The sequence below is a fragment of the Thunnus albacares genome, chromosome 24 (assembly GCF_914725855.1).
Source record: "Thunnus albacares chromosome 24, fThuAlb1.1, whole genome shotgun sequence".
Lineage (NCBI taxonomy): Eukaryota > Metazoa > Chordata > Actinopteri > Scombriformes > Scombridae > Thunnus > Thunnus albacares.
Genome location: NC_058129.1, coordinates 14,274,562 through 14,295,771, shown reverse-complemented (window position 1 = coordinate 14,295,771; position 21,210 = coordinate 14,274,562). Strand labels below are relative to the sequence as shown.

General features: G+C 42.5%; 1 protein-coding gene across 10 annotated transcripts in view; it reads right to left on the bottom strand.

Moving 5' to 3' along the window:
• pou3f3b (POU class 3 homeobox 3b) overlaps window positions 1-21,210 on the bottom strand; it is a 185,543-nt gene that overhangs the window by 83,176 nt on the left and 81,157 nt on the right. For 9 of the 10 annotated variants that reach the window (XR_006400993.1, XR_006400989.1, XR_006400986.1 and 6 more), the window contains one exon: window positions 17,674-17,828. The exons of the other annotated variant lie outside the window; for it this stretch is intronic. The gene's annotated coding sequence lies outside the window, so the exon portion shown is untranslated. The remainder of the gene's footprint in view (window positions 1-17,673; window positions 17,829-21,210) is intronic. 10 annotated transcript variants of the gene reach the window in all.

The window sequence follows — 21,210 nt, the reverse complement described above, 5'->3', positions numbered from 1 at the left end:
CAGCAGTACTTAAGATCAACCAACCAAACGTTGTGTTGTTTGGGATAAACTAATCTTTCCCTTCTGGTGTCACAAATGCTCTGGATATATACCTTTTTTTAAACTTTAATACATTGCAGTTTATGTCATAGTTGTGCTAAGGCATGTTAACAATAATAATGATAATATATTAAATTTACAAAGAAGCAGCAGGAATAACAGATGAAATACTTACTGAAGTTACTGAATCAAGAGCAGACAACAAACACACCAAAAATATTCAAAACAACTTGTAAGGTTTTCTGAGGTCGCTCTTTGAAGGGCTGGTTTGTTAAATAGCATACTTCAGAGTGTGTGAAACCGCCTTTAATGAATGATTATGGATTTTTAATTTGGTTATATTTCCCCACAGAGACAGACAGAAAGAGAGAAGGAGAGAGATGTGGGGTGAGGACAGCGAGAGGGGATAGTAAAGGGCAGTCGTGGGTAGAATGGAAAGCAGAGAAGAAATACAGGAAACGAGAGAGGAAATGAGAGCTCAGGAGGTGGATGAAGGAAAGCTTGGTGGAAAATCGCCATTTGGTGGCTAATTAACCGATCCATGTGACCTTTCCGGATCATAAAATACAGATACATCTCTTCTTTTCCGTGCAGCCGTGCAGGTCAGTCATGAACTTTGCAAAACCTTCTTGTAAATAATACTTTTCTTAAAATGTACAATCTGCTGAGAATGCAGCAAGTAAAATATGTAAAAGTCAACATAGTGAGCAACAATACAAACAAGATATTTAGACATGATTCATAAAAAAACTGAAAAAGCAGGTGACAAATGTGTACCCTTACACACCAAATACACACCAGACAAGTGGGTATTTTTCCTGTTTTTTCCCCACTTAACCCTGCCTCTCCACGTATGTTTAAAGGGCTTCATTCTGCTAAATTGTGGTTAAAAAAGGGCAAACTGTACTCATCCTCTCTCGCTGTTAGAGTGCAGCATATGGAGAAGAAACCAAAAAAAAAAAAAGCTTAAGAAGAGGTGAATGACAGCAAGGTCCCAGCGCGATAACGCACCCGATTGAATTATTTACCTCCTCCATAAACATTTCCCCACTGCCACCTGAAAGAAAAGGGCCTCCTCCTCTAAGTTATGACAGTAAACTGGTTTCGGCAGCGGGCCTCTTCAGGAATAATAGGCCTTTATGGGCTAAGTTATAGCACAGGGAGGATTCTCCTTGACAATTCACTCACTTTACCCCGCCGAGTGCCACTGCGCCGCGAGACACAGAGCGGTGCAACCTGGCACTGAAAAAAACGCCAGAGGGGGTTTGAGAGAGTAATGAAGGGCCTTTGTGCTTACTTCATAAACTTGTCACAGCTCCTTTTCATTTTATTTCCCGAACAAACCCGATTATTCCTCCGCCCCCCCCCTCCCCCCCCTGCCGATGGCGTATGCAGCTACGGTGTGGGTCAGTTAATAAATATATCAGTTTGCCACCCTAAAAAGTGCTGCAGTATTAAAAACTGCACGGGGATAAAATATGGATGAGGCTGCTTCAGTGCTCCAGGTGTGTCAAGTGTGATTTAATATGAGGAGAGGACGCGCAGCTCGGAAGGGGAGATTACTGAGGAGAGCACAGACAGACAGGACGACCTTTGACCTCTGAATAGCAGCCAGTCAGCTAATACTGCTGAGCTGAACCTCACAAAACAGCCACTGGGGAGAGACCCGCCTAAATCCATCAGCTTTACTAGATCAGGAAGACGTGCACGTCAATCTCTGGCCAATCTGTTAGTGTTTGTGTGTGCGTGCGTGTGTGTGTGTGTGTGTATATTTTTGGGATATAAAGTGTCAACAATGAAAGTGTGACAAACTGTGCATGTATAGGTTTGTATGTGTGTGTACTTATGAGTTGGTGTATTTGCTGCAAACAAATTAGAACATAATCGAAAGTGAAAATGTTACACATACAACTTTTTTTTTTTCCTTCTTTGTGTGTGAATCTGTCCTCCACTGGTCACAGAGCCACAGGCTAGGAAATGGGCTTTCCTGTCATTCAGAAGGGCTAAGCTGACAGAGCATGAAGGCAACCATAAAGCCCCAAACTGCCTCCTGATACTGGCCAGCTTGGTAGCTAATCATTACACATCTTCCTTTCATCTGTTCAGCACTTTTCTACTCTTCTTTTCTCACTCTATCCACCTCCACTCCTCCGTCTCATCTCCCCCATCTCTGACCCCAGTCGTTCACCTCCCCCATGTGCATCGGTTCTCGTTTTTTTTTTTGTGTGTGACAGTTTGTGTGTGTGTGTTTGGGGGGGGGGGATGAGAGTGTGGCTGTGAGAAAAGAAAAACTGTGTGTGTGTGTGTGTGTGCACTCTGCAGCAGGGTTTCTGCTCTGAGAACTACCTTGTATGCCCTCTAAATCTGCTGAGCTCTCACAAAAAAGGAACTCTGCTTTCCCCCCTTCGCCCCCCCCCTCTCCCCCAGAATCTCACACAGCGGCGAGGCGGAGTTGTACTTCGACCGTGCAACACAGCAGCTCTGAGAAGGGGAAGCACCACCTGCTGCCAGCCTCGATATGAAGAGCAGTCACCAGTTTCTCCCCAAAGTGTCACTCACAAGCAGCAGAAATGTGCCGTTTCTTTCAACTGTAACACTCTCGATTCTACCGAAAAAAAAAGAGGAAAGCTTTTGAATCCCGGAGGTGACACACTCGACACTGACACACAACGGAGAGGAAAAAAAAAAAAGCTCCTTCCCTTACAATGTGCACACATTAAATCCTGAATGATCACTTCCACAACAAACCACCACCACCACCACCACCACCGAGCAGACAGGGCTCACTGGGCAGCAACTGAAGCATGCGTGACCCCCGCTGACCGCTGCCAAGCCACTGGGACAAACCCACAGGTAGTCGTGCATAATTCCACTTCCTGCCCTCAGTAATGGCTTCTGCTGACCTCTGGCTGCACGCCGCGACCCACCATGCCCCATCAAGCTCGCTCCCGGTCCTCGCAGCACGGCAACCCCCCGAAGCTGAGTGAACAAAGGGCTGAGGAGATTGTTTTAAAACATACAATGCTCCGTTACTGCCACCTTTTCACCTGATAAAAAAAATGTTAGCAGTAAAATTTTCCAAGCAAACTCTGTAATGTATTCTGATTACTTTCAGATGGGTCCCATGCAGTGTGTGTGAGTTATAGGTAAAGTAGTACACATTATTTGTTTCTGCAGACATTTTTTTCACTCTTGAACATGAAATTCAAGGACCTTTAAAGATGTTTAAGGCCTGGTTTAACAAAATTACATCATCATTCAGTCACACTTCTGTCAAGTGCGGTAAAAAAAGATGACTTCAAAGTGTTTTCCTCAGGATGAGACGTCTTAATTCTGATACTGATGATTTTTGAGGCTAAATTTTAATGTATAGAAACACTTATTGCTTTCAAGACCACCCAGTCCTAAAAGCATACACTTTCAAGGGTCGTGTGATCTCTTAGGTGGTGTTCAGACCAACATTAGCTCATTCATATGAATGGGGGCAGTGTGCTGATGAAGGGGGCTCCATGAACGCAGTGTTTCTGATCTTTACCTCGCAATTGTCGCGACAAACATAAAACAGTTGCTGTCGTGATAACTTTCCAGAGTCGTACAATCCTGTCTGTGAGTATTACAAACTGCTGTGTGGTGTTTTGGTGTTTGATAAGCCTTTATATTCATTAATCTGTAGCTCCAACTCGACTTCCTGGTTCGTATTTCATTGTCTCACTGGTACCAACGTAGCCTTACATTGTTTTAAATGACCAGTGTGCAGGATTTAGTGGCATCTAGTGAGGTTGCAGACTGCAACCTACTGAATACCCCTCTCTTGCCCCTCCCCTTCCAAGCATGTAGGAGAACTTATGGTGGCTGTGAAACTCGCAAAAAATGCGAAAACGTGAAAATCGCCTTCTCGAGAGCCAGTGTTTGGTTTGTCCATCCTGGGCTACTGTAGAAACATGGCGGTGCAACATGGCTGGCTCAATGGAAGAGGACCCACTCCCTATGTAGATATAAAGGGTTAATTCTAAGATAACAAATACACAGTGATTCTTATTTTCAGGTTATTATACAATAATTAAAACATACTTATGAAAATTATTTTCCAATTCTGCCAAGTCTGTTCTGCTAGATGTCACTAAATTCTACACACTGCACCTTTATTGCAGGGTTGTTTTCAGTTCACAGTCTGTCCCAAACTAAATAAATGACCTTCCAAACATAATTTTCACTTAAAAGTTTCAAAGTTTCTTAAAAATGATTGCTAAAGTATTAAAGTATTAAACTATTAAATCTCTTTTCATCCAGTAATTCACTTTATATCAAATAAGTGAAAAGTTAAAAAAAAAAAAAATACACATTACACATTATAATTAATATGTTTTTTACAAAAAAGTGATAAAAAAACTTACTTGACTCAAGGCTTTAGATGCTTTATTGTATTCTATTATATCTCATTATATTGTATCTGTGCAGGTAAAACCACTAAAAATCTAAATTGAATCAATGAGTGAGTTTTAGTATTTCAAGCATATATACTGAAGTCTTTATCTTAATGTTTGAAATGTCCTGCTCTTCAAGGAGCAGCATGCCTGTGCTTCTGCATCAAACTGTATGTTTGTATATACTGTATGTTCCACTTCCTGCATTTTATGTTCATGTGTGAACACACACACACACAGTGAGCTGCAGCTGGCTGACTGGCTGGCATGACATGTTAAGGATGTGTTAATTCACCCCTCTAAGTTTCCTTATCATGTCTGCTGCTTGGTCATTCATTAATAGTCCTGTTTTAATTAGCCATTAGTGAACACACTCCCCATGTCAGAGATATGAGATTGGTGGTGGTGGTGGTGGTGGTGGTGGTGGTGGTGGGTTGGGGGGGGGGTTGTGAATGTATCTGTGTGTGTGGAGTAGAGAGGAGTAGGAGTGGAGGGATTGCAGGCATACTGCAAGGAAGGTGGATGTGTAGTGTGTGTGTGTGTGTGTGTGTGTGTGTGTGTGTGTGTGTGTGTGTGTGTGTGTGTGTGGACAGCTCCATTCTCCCACTGTGGCGGCAGAACAATTGGCAGGGACACGCTGTTCAGTGGGGCCTCCTCCTCATTATTGGCCCACTGCTCACTTGTGAGCCGTATCATTGTACTGCAAGACAATGGCTGCCAGGGGCCCCACCCGACATGATACCCCCCCCCACCCCAACCCCCTCTTCCAAACACACACACACACATACCAGCCTGACTATAAGCTTAACTCTCACTCCAACTCCCCTCCCTTCTTCATTTACCCGCAGCGCAATCGCCCGACTCCCCCCTCTACATCTCAACCCCGCAGTATCGCTGCACCTGATTGGCTGCGGCACGGACACCTGACGCTGGTCAGAGTCCACAGCGAGAGAACAGGGGATTAAGCCTAATTAGCATGAACAATAAAAACAAACAAACACACATTGGGGAGAGGGGTCACCAAGGCAATCCCACTGTCTCTCTTAATTAGCATTGTTTACCAAGTGACACAGTTGGTTCATGATATCCGCTACATAGCAGCACACATCTATTAGATATATCGCTCTCACAGTCGTGTGCACACTGTGCTGAGACACACAAAACGTGTGTAGTGTGTTTGAACAACTTGTGAATGTGTGTGTAACCCAAACAGGAAAAAGCTGAACAAGGGCTAAGATTGTTTTTTCTTTCCTGTCTGAGATTAGTGGTGTTAATTATTGATTTAAAAGCTCCATCTGATTAAACTTTGTGTAATGTAAAATGAGTTTTGCTGCTGTGTCTAATAGACACTGTATTTGTATACTTTTGGGCTAGAACCCTTAGTTCCTATTAAAATAAATCTTAATGTTGCAGCATACAATGATATTTTAGACAAAAGTGTGCTTCCAACTTTGTTAAATATATATACAAATGCTCTCTGTGACTTCCTAAGGAAAAGGACAGACTGACAAAAGAGATTAATGTACACTTTATTACAAAAAGAAATAAATTCATTAGTCTTATGAGTCTGTTTTGCATAATTGATCTCTGTGCCTGAGCACAGTTACGAAATGCTCCATGCTAGCCAACACGGTCTCGACAGCACACTCCAGCGTTGCAAGCAAACGGCTGTCACACACGCGCCTCGACAAACTTCCCTTCTAATTGTCAGATTTATGCATGACAACGATACAACTTTAGCTCCCAAAACATAAGAATATCACTCGTCTAAAGTCACTAAATGAAAGTAAAGAGTGAAGACAAAACAGGAAAGAAAGAGCGTAAGTAAAGCTATCAGAAGTAATAATAGGAATGTGTATGAATTCTACATGAATTTACTACCATAGAAATATATCAGCAACACTGATATAAATGTAGGAATAATAGGAAATTACACCGCAAGATGTCGGAAGAGTCTGTAACTCTGATCTCAACCCTATCCAGCTACTTTGGGATGAACTGGTACGTCAACTGTGAGCCAGGACTCACTACTGCTCTTGTGGCTGAATGCTACCATTGGGATGAGATGTTCAAATGTGTCCACATACTTTTGGCCATGTAGTTTTTCAACTTTTTTTTTTTTAGTCTGGCAAGTTCCAAAACACAAAACTTTCTCAAAACTCATAACCAAACCAAATAATACTTTGCCTCAGGGGTTAAAAGGTTTCCATTCAGCCATTTGCATGCGGCATTCACTCACACACACACACACACAACACACCACACTCACGCATAAAGTTCCTCTTGCACACTGATGAGCTGAATAAAAAAAAGCCTATCGATTGCCACACCACATATATAAATATTAGTGAAGAGATGATTGATGATGGGATTTTTAAATCTCTTTGGCATCGTAGAAAAATTGCATTTGCCCGCCTCTGGGGAACTCATAGCTGCAGTGGGGGTCAGTGAAAACTGGGCCAAATCAAAGTGATTAAGGACCTGCAAATCAATAACGCTTTTATATTAGATTTACTCACCCCACTCGGATCACACCGAGTCAGCAGAAAGATAGAGATAGGCAGAGGGCTGAAATGAACCCAGATCCAACTAAGCATCGGCAGATTGGGTACCGGTATAAATCTTTAGGCTCACATCAAGTAAGTCTTTGAGGCGTGATAAAATAATATAATCATCTTTGAATGGTGAGGATAAGTTGAGGACTGTCTTTTGTTTCTGCTGATCCCCTTACTCCTGTGTTTTGGTGATAAACTGAGGACAACTATTACCCAGGAGCCATCTGTGAGGCATGTTGATGGTTTACTTTAAATTTGGAGGGATGTCATTGTACAGTAGGAACGTCTGAGGAAGCTGTTTGAATGTGGAATTATGCCAGAGATAGAGCTAATCACCGAGGGCTGTCAGAGTTGGAGGGAGAATATACCGAAAACTGTAATGACAGCGATTCCGAGGGAGAAAAAAGAGGATGTCTTAATGCCACAGAAAAAAAAAGCACACTAACAAGAATCAACCCAAATTAACACATCTCACTTTTCTCTTTAAATAAACTGTTTGCATGCGATATTTTAAAGCAATATAAGATTGGAGTTCTTAAGGAATAATCCACCCAAAAACAACATGGGGATACCTCACATTTCTGTGTACATTTTTGTTTACATGCTAGACAGTTGGTCAAATATTATATAACGTAACCACCATTTAAACAGCATTTAAATGACTAAATTTCAATGTGTAGTCGTAGGTTCCTGCTACACATATATGTCATGCATTGATGGTTATATGTAACCTAAACGTACTTTGAGATCTTTCGATCACTTGTAGTGAAATGTCTCGACAACTATCTGATGGACTGGCATGAACTTTGGTACAGATATCCATGGTTCCCAGAGAATTAGTACTAATAACTGTAGTGCCACCAGCAGGTCAAAGTTTTAACTTCCTGTGCAATATCTCAACATCTAGATGAATTGGCACACAATTTTGTATTCATACTTCCTGAGCGATGTATTCTAATGATTTTGATAATCCGACTTCTTCTCTTGCACCACCATGAAGGTGTAATCACCTGTTGATCCCTTCACTTTTCAACTAGTGCCATCATCAGGTCAACATTTTAAATAGTCCAGGACTTTGGTTTATGACTAAACACTTGCTGAACTAATGAGATTCCTACCAGCCTCAGCTGCACTTTGTGTTTAGTGATAACAAGCTATTTTTTTGCAGGCTAACATGCTAAACTAAGGTGGTGAACATACATGGTAAACATTATACCTGCTAAACATCAGCATGGAAGCATTGTGATTGTGAGCATGTTAGCATGCTAATTTCAACATTTAGCTCACCTCCATGCCTCTTGTTACTTAAATGCCTAGACATCCTTTGACTGGCGACAAATCCTTCCAAAAAAAAAAAAACAAATCCACTTGTAAGTTTAAAGTTTGGTTATGTTCACCTACTACTACTTGGCTGAAGTCAGGAAAGGATCATGATCATAGTTAAAATAAAGCAATGTTGATTGTTGGTGGGGGAAAGTCTCTGATGTCAAAGTCAGCACATGCTATGTTGACCAAACGACCAGTTCTTTGCTTACTGGGATGTGAACATATGTTTAGTGTGGTTAAGGTAGGTGGTAACTTCTCAGAAATCCCACTCAACCATCAGGTGTTGCTGTCAGTCCTGCAGAGTAAAAAAAACCAAGAGCTTCTTGTTGCATCGACATTCAACAGTCATATAGAAATCGCAAAAAGCCTCAACATAAGACTCACAGCTGAAAACAACACGTTTGCAGCCGTTCTCCAAGTTGTCAAAAGGCATTCCATCAAATGCAAGAACTCAATAATCAATACGGACAAGGCAGGTTGAAGGAAAGTGGATATAACAAAACCACGAGTTGAAAGATTTCATCACAAAATACCTCCTGGAATGTATTGAACATGATTTTTACTTGAGGAGGAACTCCTCTCTTGCGCCACACAACCCAACTGTTGCACTTCCAACGCATAGAAACAGAGGAACCCCAGAAGGTGACAGAAACAGATCCTGATCTCAGACCAGATATCAAGTCTTACAGCCTCTCTGACGGCAACACAAGCTGACGCTTACAGGCTTCGGTTAAACTGAATGAAAAGAGATATACGAGGAGAATGTGTGAGCTGTAAATGTGTATGTTTCACATATGTAAACAGTATTCTCTGTGAACACCAATTAGTAAATAAATAGCTTTATGGTGACAATTAGTTGAACTAGTCTTGAAATGAGCGCCTGAGCATGTGCACACACACTTGCACACGTACAATGTGCCATTGCCCCTTATCTCCATGGAGACCACATGTCCCCCCCCCCCACCCCTCCTCCCCTGCATCCCCCACCTAACCAGTGTTTGTCTCACAGTAAATCTAAATTGGCGAGTGCAGTTAACCCCCTCACCTCCTCCTCAGCCAGCTCCTAAGTCTCTGGATCTCTGCAGCAGACGATGAGAGAGAATTACAATCAATGTGAGAAAAAAAGAAGAGCAGGGAAAGGGAGGGGAGGGGAGGGAGGGGGGGTAAAAGAAAAGGCAGTGGAACGTGTTAGCACACAACAGAGCCGGGGTCACGCAGAAGCCATGTGTTTTTTTTTTGTTGTTTTTTTTGCGCTGAAGATGAAGAAAAAAAAAGAAACTTTCATTCCGTGCGTGTGTGTTTTACAGTTTCCTTTGAGGAATGGAAGGCCATTTTGCAAAAATCTTTGATGTGATGTGGTGCAAAGGAGAGTGGATGGATATATGTGTGTTTGTATGTTGGAAAGGAGGGGGGGGGGGGGGGGGGGTTGTGGAGGGCTCTGAAGGAACCTCCAATCTGTTTACAGCTCTGATTGGAATTACACAATCAATTACCACCCCCTGCTGTGGCCCAAATGAGCCAGCCCAAAAGACAGGGGAATTGGTTAAATGTTATTGTTGGGAGGCCATTATCCAACAATCGGGGTGGTTAATGCAAGAAAATGACATTCATTAAAAGACTCGACGGGAGGCTCCCAGGGGCCAGGCTACAGCTGACCCTCATTCACCGCCAGGCTTTGTGGGCCCTCGTCCACTGTGGGGAGGGGAGATCATGTCAAAGGCACAAAATGCTCCTCTTTTGTCAGAGAGTGGCCCTCAGTCTCTCTTTGCAAGCATGTGTGTGTGTGTCGGTGTGTGTGTGTGTCGGTGTGTGTGTGTGTGTGTGTGTGACAGAGAGGGTCAGAGAGCCAGAGAAAATACCTGTGACTGCGAGCGTGAATGTTTTTTTGTGCTTGAGAGAATGTGTGTGAGGTGTCAGAGAGAGAGAGAGAAAAAAGGGATAATTACATCATTCTGTGAATTAGAGGAGTGGAAAGGGGGGGGGGGAGTGATTGAGGCCCCCCCCCCCCTCGCCGATGGACGCACATGTAATCCTGCAGTAATGAGGCAGCACCAGAATCATACTCCACACACACTTAGTCCTATAATGTATATCATCAACGCTGTAGCTTGGAAAAAAAAATAATAAAATATTGCTATTCCCTTTTGCGAGTGCACTTCCAGCCGGCAACAGTGATATCATCTTTTAACGCAGACAGAGCTATCAAAAGCCAAAAGTCAAAAGTAAGTGTAGACATCAGCCCACAGAGAGAGAAAGCGAACCGGTCGCAGCATTATTTTTGATACAGAATCCCTGTGAGAGATTATTTTTGCAAACTTCCACCGACGCAAAAGGCTTTCTTTGCCTTGTTCTATTCACAGAGTTGCGGATAGGACGTCAGGTCAGCGAGAGGAAGACAAGACGTGGCCTTGTTATTTCTGTTCATCCTACAGGAAACATCATTTATGAGAAGAAGAAATGTGTTCCTTTATGGCAAAAAAGTCACCGTGTAGCTGCTTGTACAGTATATAGAGTGAATTAATGGGGGATGTTTGACAAGAAGCTCCAGGAACTAAACTCAGGAACTTCCGTTTAGATCATTCATGTTTGCGTTTCCACTGTATCTGAAGAACCGTGAAGATAAAGCAATGAGGTGGATTAATAAGCAAAGGCTTGGGTTGAAATGCACAGTCATTATATTAATCATGTACTGACTGCTTGATGCTTGAATAGATGCTGGAAAGAAGCTACTCAGAGGAAGAAAAAGGAGATCTTAAACACCAGACAAGACACCTCTGTTTCATTTTTTAGCTTTAGCTAACAGAAAACAGAAAAAGCAGTTCATTAAGAAAAAGCTCATTTAGCAAATGATGTTCCTGCGACTTGCTAAGAAGTCACAGAAACATCTTGTCAAATGACATAATTGACATTTAAACGTCGTTTAAACATCGCTAATAACTGAAATTTGAACAATCAGTGCCTAAATGCAGTCTGAATAACGCTGCACACAAGTTGTAGCAGTTGCAAGACTTGTGTCTGACCAGTCGGGGACGTTTAGTGCCGCAGACTCCACCTTGAAAATTCTGCCTCGGGAGCAGGGACTTTCTGAAACCAAGAACCAGAACATGAACCAGATTCCTTTGGGTTGAGAAGCAGCTAAAGTAACAGTTCTAATAACCGAGGTGTGGTCCCAAATCAAACTCAACAGACCGGGCCAGACAGTCAAAGGCAAATAAGTCCAAGGGTCAAATGAAGGCATGAAAAATTCCAGGCGAGAAGCCATTAACTTGGGCAGGTGGGCAAACAGGCACAGAAGGCTGGAACGTCTCAGCAGGAGATAGATATAGACAGTCTGGTAGAGGACTACAGCTACAGGGCAGATATATACTGTATACTGAAGGACTAATGAGATAGGCAGGTGTACAATCATGTGACTGGGAAAAGCAGGAGCAGATAGAGGATAAGTAGTGGACAGAAGGGGATTGGCAGAGTCTGAAATGACAGTAGATGTTAGCAAACCAGCACGGAGAACTAAACAGAAGATGTAGAAAGGTGCCCAGAAAAACTGTTCAGTCAAGGACCATAACATTTTCCAAAAGGGTCAATTGAGAGAAGAATGTGACGCATTCTTTTAATCATGCCATTTCCTGCAAATTATGGTCTCCGTTGAGGTTTTTTGTCATCCCCGTTCGCACTAGCGACAGTCTGCGAAGCGTCACGCTATATTCCCTCTGAGACGCACACCTTGATCTTTCTCCACGTCCCATTCTGTGTTCTGAGTTTGATTTCACGTCCTTTATTATCTATGAGGCCGAGCGAGTGACATCCGATTAGCACTGATAACTGTTACAGATAACCAAGACAAGGAGGGAGCCACGGGAGTGAGGATCCCAGCAGTGTGCCCATTGAGGACTGAATCAATTTTGCGCACTCGCCAGGTCTGTGGCTTATTGAACACACAGATTGACCCCGCTAAAGACGGCTGCTACCTCAAAGCCAAACACTGACCTTTGACACTTGACCATCTGTTGGCTCCTGGGGAAAAAAAAAAAGACAGGAACTCGAGAATAGCGAGAATAATGTTCATTTCGGCAAGAAAACTGTATTTGCGCAGATAAAGGGATGAAATAGAAATCTAATATAGTCATTACAAAGCGATAGTTTAATGAAATTTTCTGGTTGCTACAGTTGCATGCTGTCTAGTGTGAGCCGGGCTCATCAGAGAGAGGTGAAATAATTATCACAGGCACCTGTTATGGCAAAGAACAGGTGGAGCTATAGCGTTTGTAATCTCACATCTCAACGGATATTATCGGGGATGTGTGTGGGTGTGAATGTGTACGTGCACACAAATTTCATCTTTGCGCCAGATACTGTGTGTGTGTGTGTGTGTGTGTGTGTGTGTGTGTGTCTTAGGTGCTGAGTTAAGCCTCTGATTGAGAAACAAGCCACAGTAGCAACATGCCTCGCTGTTTCCCCCAGCATCTGTCTTGAGCAGCATGGGGCCTCCGTGCGTATACAAGAGGGAGGGGGAGGAGGAAGCCCCGGAGAGGCGGCTTCCCTTCATCTCTGCTTCCTCTCTCTCTCTCTCTCTCTCTCTCTCTCTCTCTCTTTTCTCATTATTTGGGAGGCAACACTGGAGTTTTAAAAAAGACCCTTCTCTCGTCTCAGTATGTGTTTTTTTGTCTTCCATCATCCGCGTGTCAGCGCCGGGTCATATCACAACACGATGTGCTCCGCTGTGAGTTTAGCACCAGACGCGCCAGCTCCCCGCCACTTGCTTTTGCGCAGACACAATTTCTTTGAGACACACTGCGCCGCACTGTCAAAATAGTGGAGGTAGATAAGGCAGATAGTCGAACGGAGGAGCTGTCCTGAATGTTAGGAGACTCTCACAGCTACTTACCTCTTTTCCGTTGCTTGTGAAAAAGTGGGAATACAAAGCTGTACTGGAAATAAAAAAAATACATAGAGAGAGGAAGCAGAGGAAATGCACTCAAGGGGTAGAGTCCCAGTCTTACCATTTAGATTGTTTTTACTACTACTACTACTACACTGCTCTCTACAGATCTCAATATAGGTCAAAAAAAGAGTGAAGTAACATTTCATCAGCAAGTTATAACACCTTTGAAAGACTAATAGATATGACGTGAGACTGCATCCGTAGTAATTTGATTCCCATTGCAATAGATATTGTCTGTCTTTAGCTGTAATGATTGGTAATAAAGGTGCAAAATGAAGTCAGCTGGCTGTGAGACGATCAGCTCCATATGCCGGCTCTGTCGGGGTGCTATATCATCCACGTTCACCCAGTGCAGGAACTTGATGGGTTGGATGAGGAGTGCTTTTGAGTTTGGAGTTGATGAACAAGTCTGTCTCTTAAATAAACCTCCACCGGAGCAGATTTTAAAGGGAGAAAGAGGGAAAATATATAGACGTATCTAACTTAAGCTAACACCTAATTGAAGATCTCTAGTGACAAGTTGACTTGCTCTGTAGGCTGCAAACACTTTTTCTATCCCATGATCCAAAGCTTTTTTAAATAAAATACTTCTGAATAAATATATTTCAAACAGCTAAGTTGTTGTTCCTGATATTTTTGGCTAATTTTAGTCCTGATATCCTCAGTTTCTGATCAACATTTGTCTGCGTTGACCACCATGTTGCTTCAGTTTGCTCGGCTAATCTTGCTGCAGTGTAGATAAGATACCCTTAGAAACCACAGAGCCTTATATTAGCTTCAAAAAAGCAAAACTTTTGATTTAAAAGAATACAGTCTGACTCCAAAGAGCTTCCTGAGTGTTTACTAGCGAGGGTTGAGCAACTCTGAGTGTCCTTGAAGAGGTAGACGAGTCTATTAATAGCTGTGGATTGTGACTGTGTGTGTGTGAGCGGCTGAGTAAAGTGGCATTTTGGAGCCATTCATCCAAAGAAAGAGCTATAATCTTCAACACAACATGTTGTGTTTTACTGTATGCCAATATGAGCCGTGCTAGTCTGCCGGCCTCCACGTGGTGTACCTCGCCTTCTGTTCTCTTTGCATATCAACGCTAAGCACAAACACAATCGCTCTTAGATTTAGTCGTATCAAACGGTCGCTGCTGTTCTCGTCAGACACAGGTAAGAGATGCTGTTAGATTTCTGAATTTAAAACTAGCAAGGTGCAGCATAACTTCACTTCAGCAGGGCTCGGGCCGCATGATTAACATTATGTAACTCATGTCTGGAAATTGCAAAGTGTTTGTTGATTTACAGACAACTTTTCTTACAATATCTGCTAAAGTCTTAATGACTGGAAAAGTACTGGAAACGTTATCCTCCATATTTGTTGATGTTTATGCTTCTTTGTCCACACATCTTAAATTTTGGGGTATTCCACTGACTAAGTGGACTCCAATAATGTACAGTTACACATATTTTTGGCAGATTATGGGATCTAATCAAACAAAGTATCACCAAACTTTGCGCCAAATGTGAACAATTTTAAACTCTCACTTGTACTTCAACCAATATTCATGATCAATATTGTAACATGCGACTTATAGTCAAATGTTTAACACGGCTAAAAGTGTAACAAGACAATCTGCATATGTTGTTGTCACCTCAAGGAAAATTCCATCGCAAATCTTGCGAGCCGACAAAAAGCTGAAATTAATCTAATAAAAATAGAATATACAAATATCAAAAACAAGCAAAATTGTTTCTTCTTTCACCCCTGACTGGGATTCAGTTAAAGATTTGGCTGACACTGTTTTGTCATGTTTTGCTTATCTGATCCAAATGAATTTCTCTCCACTGTCAAGAGACAGAAAACTGTTCAAATATTTACTTTTCTTCTTTAATATGTTCCAATCAATGCGCCCTCCACCATTGTGTCCTGTGAGGTGAAACTGAAATGGAGACATTAATGTAAAATTACTGATTTAAACTCGATGTTTGATACAATCTTTTGCAACACTACTATCAAGTACTGTAGTATTAAAGCATTAGTTATGATAACACCACTGTCTACAATTCTGGAAATGTTGCATGTGCAATAGAAAAAGATGAACATGACTCCAACATTGTTTCTCATTCAAATAAATCATGTTTTCGCTGAGGTTACCTGCAGATAAGTCAAAAGAATTTGACCCTGCTGGCAGAAGGATTGAGAGGCTCGTAAAATTGTCATCAACACACCGTACTCAGTGAGGAAAGCCAAGTCCAGAAGAGAGCCAAGTACACAAACATTAGTTTGGTTGTGTCAAGCGAAGGAGGCATCAAATTAACACCAGATTTATAACTAGGAGGGGAAAATCAACACCTGTTTCTACTGTTATAATTACACAAACAGATATTCATCAAAAGTGACGTTTAAGCATAAAAACAGGAGTATTCCAACGCGCAAGTGAGTCAAAACGAAGCTTTACCGATCCAAGCTGTGGTTTCCTGAAAGGCAACTATTTTGGCTAACTGACTATTATGTAGCACTTTCTTATAGCAAAGCCGGGCCTATATAAAGCAGCGATAAGACGCCGACTGTGGTGCTTCCAAGCGAGTCATCTCCGGCAGCCAGCCTAGCTATCATTATCTGTTAAAGAGCCTTCGTCCCTATGGATCATCATTACGAGGCGCATTAGAAAATACTTTGATTAAACTCCCCTAATCCAGCACAGACAGCTGCAGTCCATTCACAGCTGCCTAATCTCCCCGCCACTAAATACCACCGAGACAATGGGCAACAAATGACAACTTACGTGAGGAGGGGAGAGGCAGAAATAAAGGAGGGAGAAAACAAAGAAAAAGAGGGGAGAGAAAAGGAGGGAGGGGGGAGAGCTTGATTCCTCTATCAAAGGCGAGCGGTAAACAGTGCTGATGGCAAGCCGTATCATGCCAGGAGATGGCTGATGCTTTCTGTGAAATGAAAGGGGATACAGAGAAAGACAGAGGGAATGTGAGGTACAGGGTAAAGAGTTTAGGGGAAGGGACTTGGGAGGAGGGAGAGATGACTGAGCCGGAGCATGTGAGGAAGAAAAAGGGAGGTTAGAAAGAGAGAGAGAGACAGAGAGAGAGAGAGTGACGTGAGAGGAGAGGAGGTGGGAGGGCGGAAGGAGCGGAGAAGGATGATGGAGTCGCGTCTCCCCTCGGCTGGCAGATGAAATGTTGCACATGGAGGAGAGATCTCTTTCACCGACAACTACAAACAAGGCGAGGGTGTTGATGGGAGCTGCCGCAATCAAGATGAGAGGAGAGAACGAGAGTACAGAGAGAAAGAGAGAAAAATGAAACTACTCCTCGATGGTACAAATCACCGCGGGGAGGTTATCAGGGCCGTCGGCAATCACTATAATGACAACATGGTGTGACATGATAGTTACAGCACTCAAAGAAAATCATTCGCCCGGGCTGGGGAAGAGATAGGCAGGCGGGCAGCTTCATAAATACTGGTCTGGCTGGGAGAGTGAGAGTATATATGTGTGTGTGTGTGTGTTCAGGTGCGTGTGTGTGTGTGTTTTTAGTGGAGTATTTAAGATGATGGGTGTGTTGGCTGTGTGGCTGCAGATCAGCGGAGGATGAAAGGTGGGTGAGCGTGTTGTGATTGTGTGGGACGTGTTGATCAGCGAGGTTGTGGGACGATAAAGACTCGTTCGTTTTTGGATGTTTGTTCGTCTTTATGCACAAATTGGAAGGCAACTTTTGACCGCAAACAAAGCCACCTACACTATATGTAACAGTGAGTCCACTACAGTGTGATCACACTTGGAAGCATAAATGCACAATTTGATACCTGGCAATACATTATGATAAGTAGTTTTGGTTGCACAATCATGCAATCTGGCAAAAAAAAAAAAGACACACTGATGGATACTGACCTTTCATTTTTTAAATTTTAACCGAATTTACAGAAAATCTGATGCTTGTTTCCATCCATTACTGCTATGTGAATATTAGGAGTTAGGAGCACTGAGATAAACAGCTGATAATTGAAAGAGTTCCAGTCAAATGGTGGAAAACCATGTAGAAAATGTGATGGAAATATGGCAAATAGGTTTGCTTTATGTATTAATTTGAGGAACATTACGGTCTCCCGTATTTCCGTCTGCCGCTATTTTTCGTAGCGGTTTGAGTGACAGTTCATATAAGTCATGATTTATTCACTAAATCTGTTTCCATTGCATTTTGTCGCATTTTGTTTTTATCGACTTTTCCGCTGCAACGAAACATAAAAACGTTAATTTCTGGTTTTTTTTTTTCTAATTTCTAGCATTTCCGCTTGTTTTTTTTAATGTGTAAATTGATGGTCATAAAAACGGGTGGGTGGAAAGACACTGACTGACAGCTGTTTCAGAGTATCACATGAATGAACATACCTGGTGTCTCTATTTTCTGGACAAACTGTAGCTTGCAGGTTGCTAGATGAACTCTGATGTCAATGTGCAAACTCTGTTTGGAGGTCAGAGCAGCCATCTGAGACCCTCAACTGATTCCTGTCCAGCTCCCCTCTGGTGTTTACATGCTTGTGTATCTGTCGAGAATAAAAAGTACAACCAATTAAACTAAGACCCAACTGATATCCTATTGGTTCACAGTTTTGCACGACACTTCTCTATATTTTGTCTTGCTTCAATACTCTTCAAAAGAAAATGCATTAAGGATATATATTCCAGTGTATTTGAATTATTTCTAAAATTCAATTCAGCACAGAGAGTTTAGTGTTTTACAGATAAAATAGGACTACTGTGTGACTTTTCAGCAAATTAGAAGCAGAGGAGACACATGTAGTAAACTGCAGAGCCCTTCTTCTGATTGTCAATTGGCTGCAAGAACCGTGAGGTCACGATTTCTTTTTCATCAGTCATCTGTAGTGATGTGGAAGCGACATCCATCCTTTATTTACACCCTTTGGTTATAAATGTCTGTTGGAGGCTCTTCTGTTTGCTTAGAGGACATTTGTGTTGAGGTGCTTCTATATGATACGGTAACCACCAGGCTGGATGAAACAGCTACTGATAATCACTCATATTCTTTTATTGTTTAGCTTTAATTTTTGTGAAAACATAGCTAATGAGGCCTTTTGGCCAATCATAAACTGGTTTGTGTCCACCTTTGTTCCTTATTTCCTGTCATATTTCTACTGTCTGCTATCAAATATGGGTATAAATGCTCCTCAAAATAATTTTATAAACCTATAAAAACATAACTTATGAATTTTAATGCCGTTAAGATGCGGTTTTACCTGGATCTTGCTCTCATTAAAACACGTGAAAGTTTCCTGTTACTACAAACAATCTTGTTGTAAACGACACGAGCCGGTGTGTTTTCACAGGAAATAAATAAGTCGGGATGTCATAATAAGAGTACAAATATGCCATTATAACATCAAAGTATCTTATTAAGCAGATTTTTGGTCACAGCTCCGTATGTTTAAGTGAATTTAACAGACAAATTCAATATGAAATAATCATCTGGACTCATCTGGTCAGTCTATTTCATGGACAGAGCAAATATCATTAACATTTTGTGCACTCTGTGTGTGTGTGTGTGTGTGTGTGTGTGTGTGTGGCATGCAGGGCAATTTCCCTGAGCCATGCTGAGGTGCTTCTGGATGAATCATACATGGACATGCTCACAACACCCATGCTGAGGAATAATGAGACCCAATGAAGTGAAGAATATGAACACACCTCGTCTACAACAACACCTCTTTCTCAAGCACTCTCCCTCCCTTTTCCATTCACTACCCCCCCCCCCCACCTCCCCTCCCACCCAACCCCCCACTCCTCATATTCATCACCCGCCCCCTCTCTTCTTCTCTGATCTCCCTGCGAAGGTGTGCCGTACAGCGGCGAGGCGCCTATTTGCGGTGTGAGCATGCATGTATTATTACACATCTACCCCTGCGTGATGGCGGGGAGCAGCGGTGCGACAGATTCGGCGGCCATGGTTGTTATGCGGACGGATGATTGTGCTTGGAAACAGAAGAGGTCCAGGTTAATACGGCTCAGCTCCACGTCGGAGAGGCTGCTGGCAGGGGTCAGAGGTCGGCTGATGAGAAAGCACAAAGCTAGCGCCGGGTTTCTCTCTCTGTTTGTGTGTGTGGGCAGCGCGGAGGTCAGGCTGGTAGGGAGAGTGAGTCACTGCAACCACACAGGCCTGCACACACACACACACACTTTTAAAAGGCATACGCACACATGTAACTCATACGCACTCACTCACACGCACACTGATAAAGATACACAGAAAGCTAGATTGTGCTTTGAAGCACACACGTCCTCATGCGCTAGGCCTTTGCTGTAGGGCCTCCTAGGCTTTATTTACAGAAAATCAATTAAAAACAGTTCTTAGCCCACAGGAATGCAGCAACAATATTATCATGTCTTACTGAAGTATCTTATTCTAGGCTCATGAAACAGACAAGGCATTATGCTACTTAGAGAAGTCTCACTTTTTACTGAACGTCTGTTGAACTACTCAGGCAAAATATGCTCCAATCCAAAAACAAAAGCTGGAGCAGTGGTTTCCAACGGAGTCCGCCAATGAGTCGCAAGTTAAATCTAACTGGTAGAAAACTGGGACGCAAAAATTTCTGCCTTTCTAAGACTTTCCTCTAATCTTTGCTTTTTTGTTTTGTGAATTATTGGACGATTTTATCTCTGCAAACCTTTAAATCTAGCCAAATAAACAATCTAAGAAGGAAAAATCCCTCTTTAGCTAAACTGCTCCAAACCCATAGACATATCCGACCTCTGATGAGGGGTAACGAGAAGACGAACCATCAGATTAGACAGTTGGACTTGTAATGTCCAAGAGAGGTTTCCATCTTTCAGTGCAAATACTCAAATGTTGTTAAAAAACTGAACAAAACATTCTCCACATCTGAATCTGTGGCACACCTTGAATAAAAGTAAAGAACGTCCACGCTCTGTCTCGCTTATCGCTGGTTTATTTCATATATATTCCACCGATTTCACTCCTTTACAAGCTGGTGGACACACAAAATACAGATTAAAAATAATAATAGCAATTATTAGATCCACATAATGGATCCTACGTTTCCCATGATGCAATTCAATAGCATCTTCTCAAGCCTCACTGCCTGGTAAATGCCCACATCTGTAATTCTGACTTTCTGTTGTGAATTTGTACACCAACCCAAATTTAATCCAATTTAATCCCAATGACATCACTATGACACCATCAAGGTTGTTCTCTCAGACTTGTTAAGGCTCCTCCAAAGGCTGAGTAGGACTAACCATGACGGGTAAACTGAACTTCATGTGTAAATGGTGGAATGCCCCTTTAAATTAAACATTGCTAGTGCAAAGTGGATTAATATAAGTGACAATGTCTGAAAAAATATGGGATAAATCCACCAGTAAAAAGTATATAACGCCTGCTTCTGTATATCATTCCTATGAAACAAATTACCAGCAACTTCTTCACCTTGAGCGCAACTATTTCTGAAATGTTCTCGCCCAAAGTCAATTCATTATGAGTGAAAGGCACTAAGCTATGTTTTCCATATGGGGGTCATTCACTGTGCAGTAAACAGACCTAGTCATCCAATGTAACCTCCGGTCACTCTTCTCCTCTCTGAGGTCCCCGCAATCATGAAAATGATCACTATCACGGCAGCCGCCACCGCCGTCGACCGGACTACGGGACTCTGCTGCGCTAAGACCGTATCAGTCAGAGGCCATTTACATAATAACAGCTCATCATTCAAAAAGGCCCTTTTGTTTGCGGCATAACAGGAAACTGTCAAGATGTCACCCTCGGCTGGGGCCTCGGCGCGCCACGCCGGTAAACAGCGGAGGAGGGGTCTAATTGTGGTCGGTGGTGGCACAGTAAGGGCGAGGAGATAGAGGTGAGGGAGACCGTAAAGAAAAGATGCAAGTGGACTG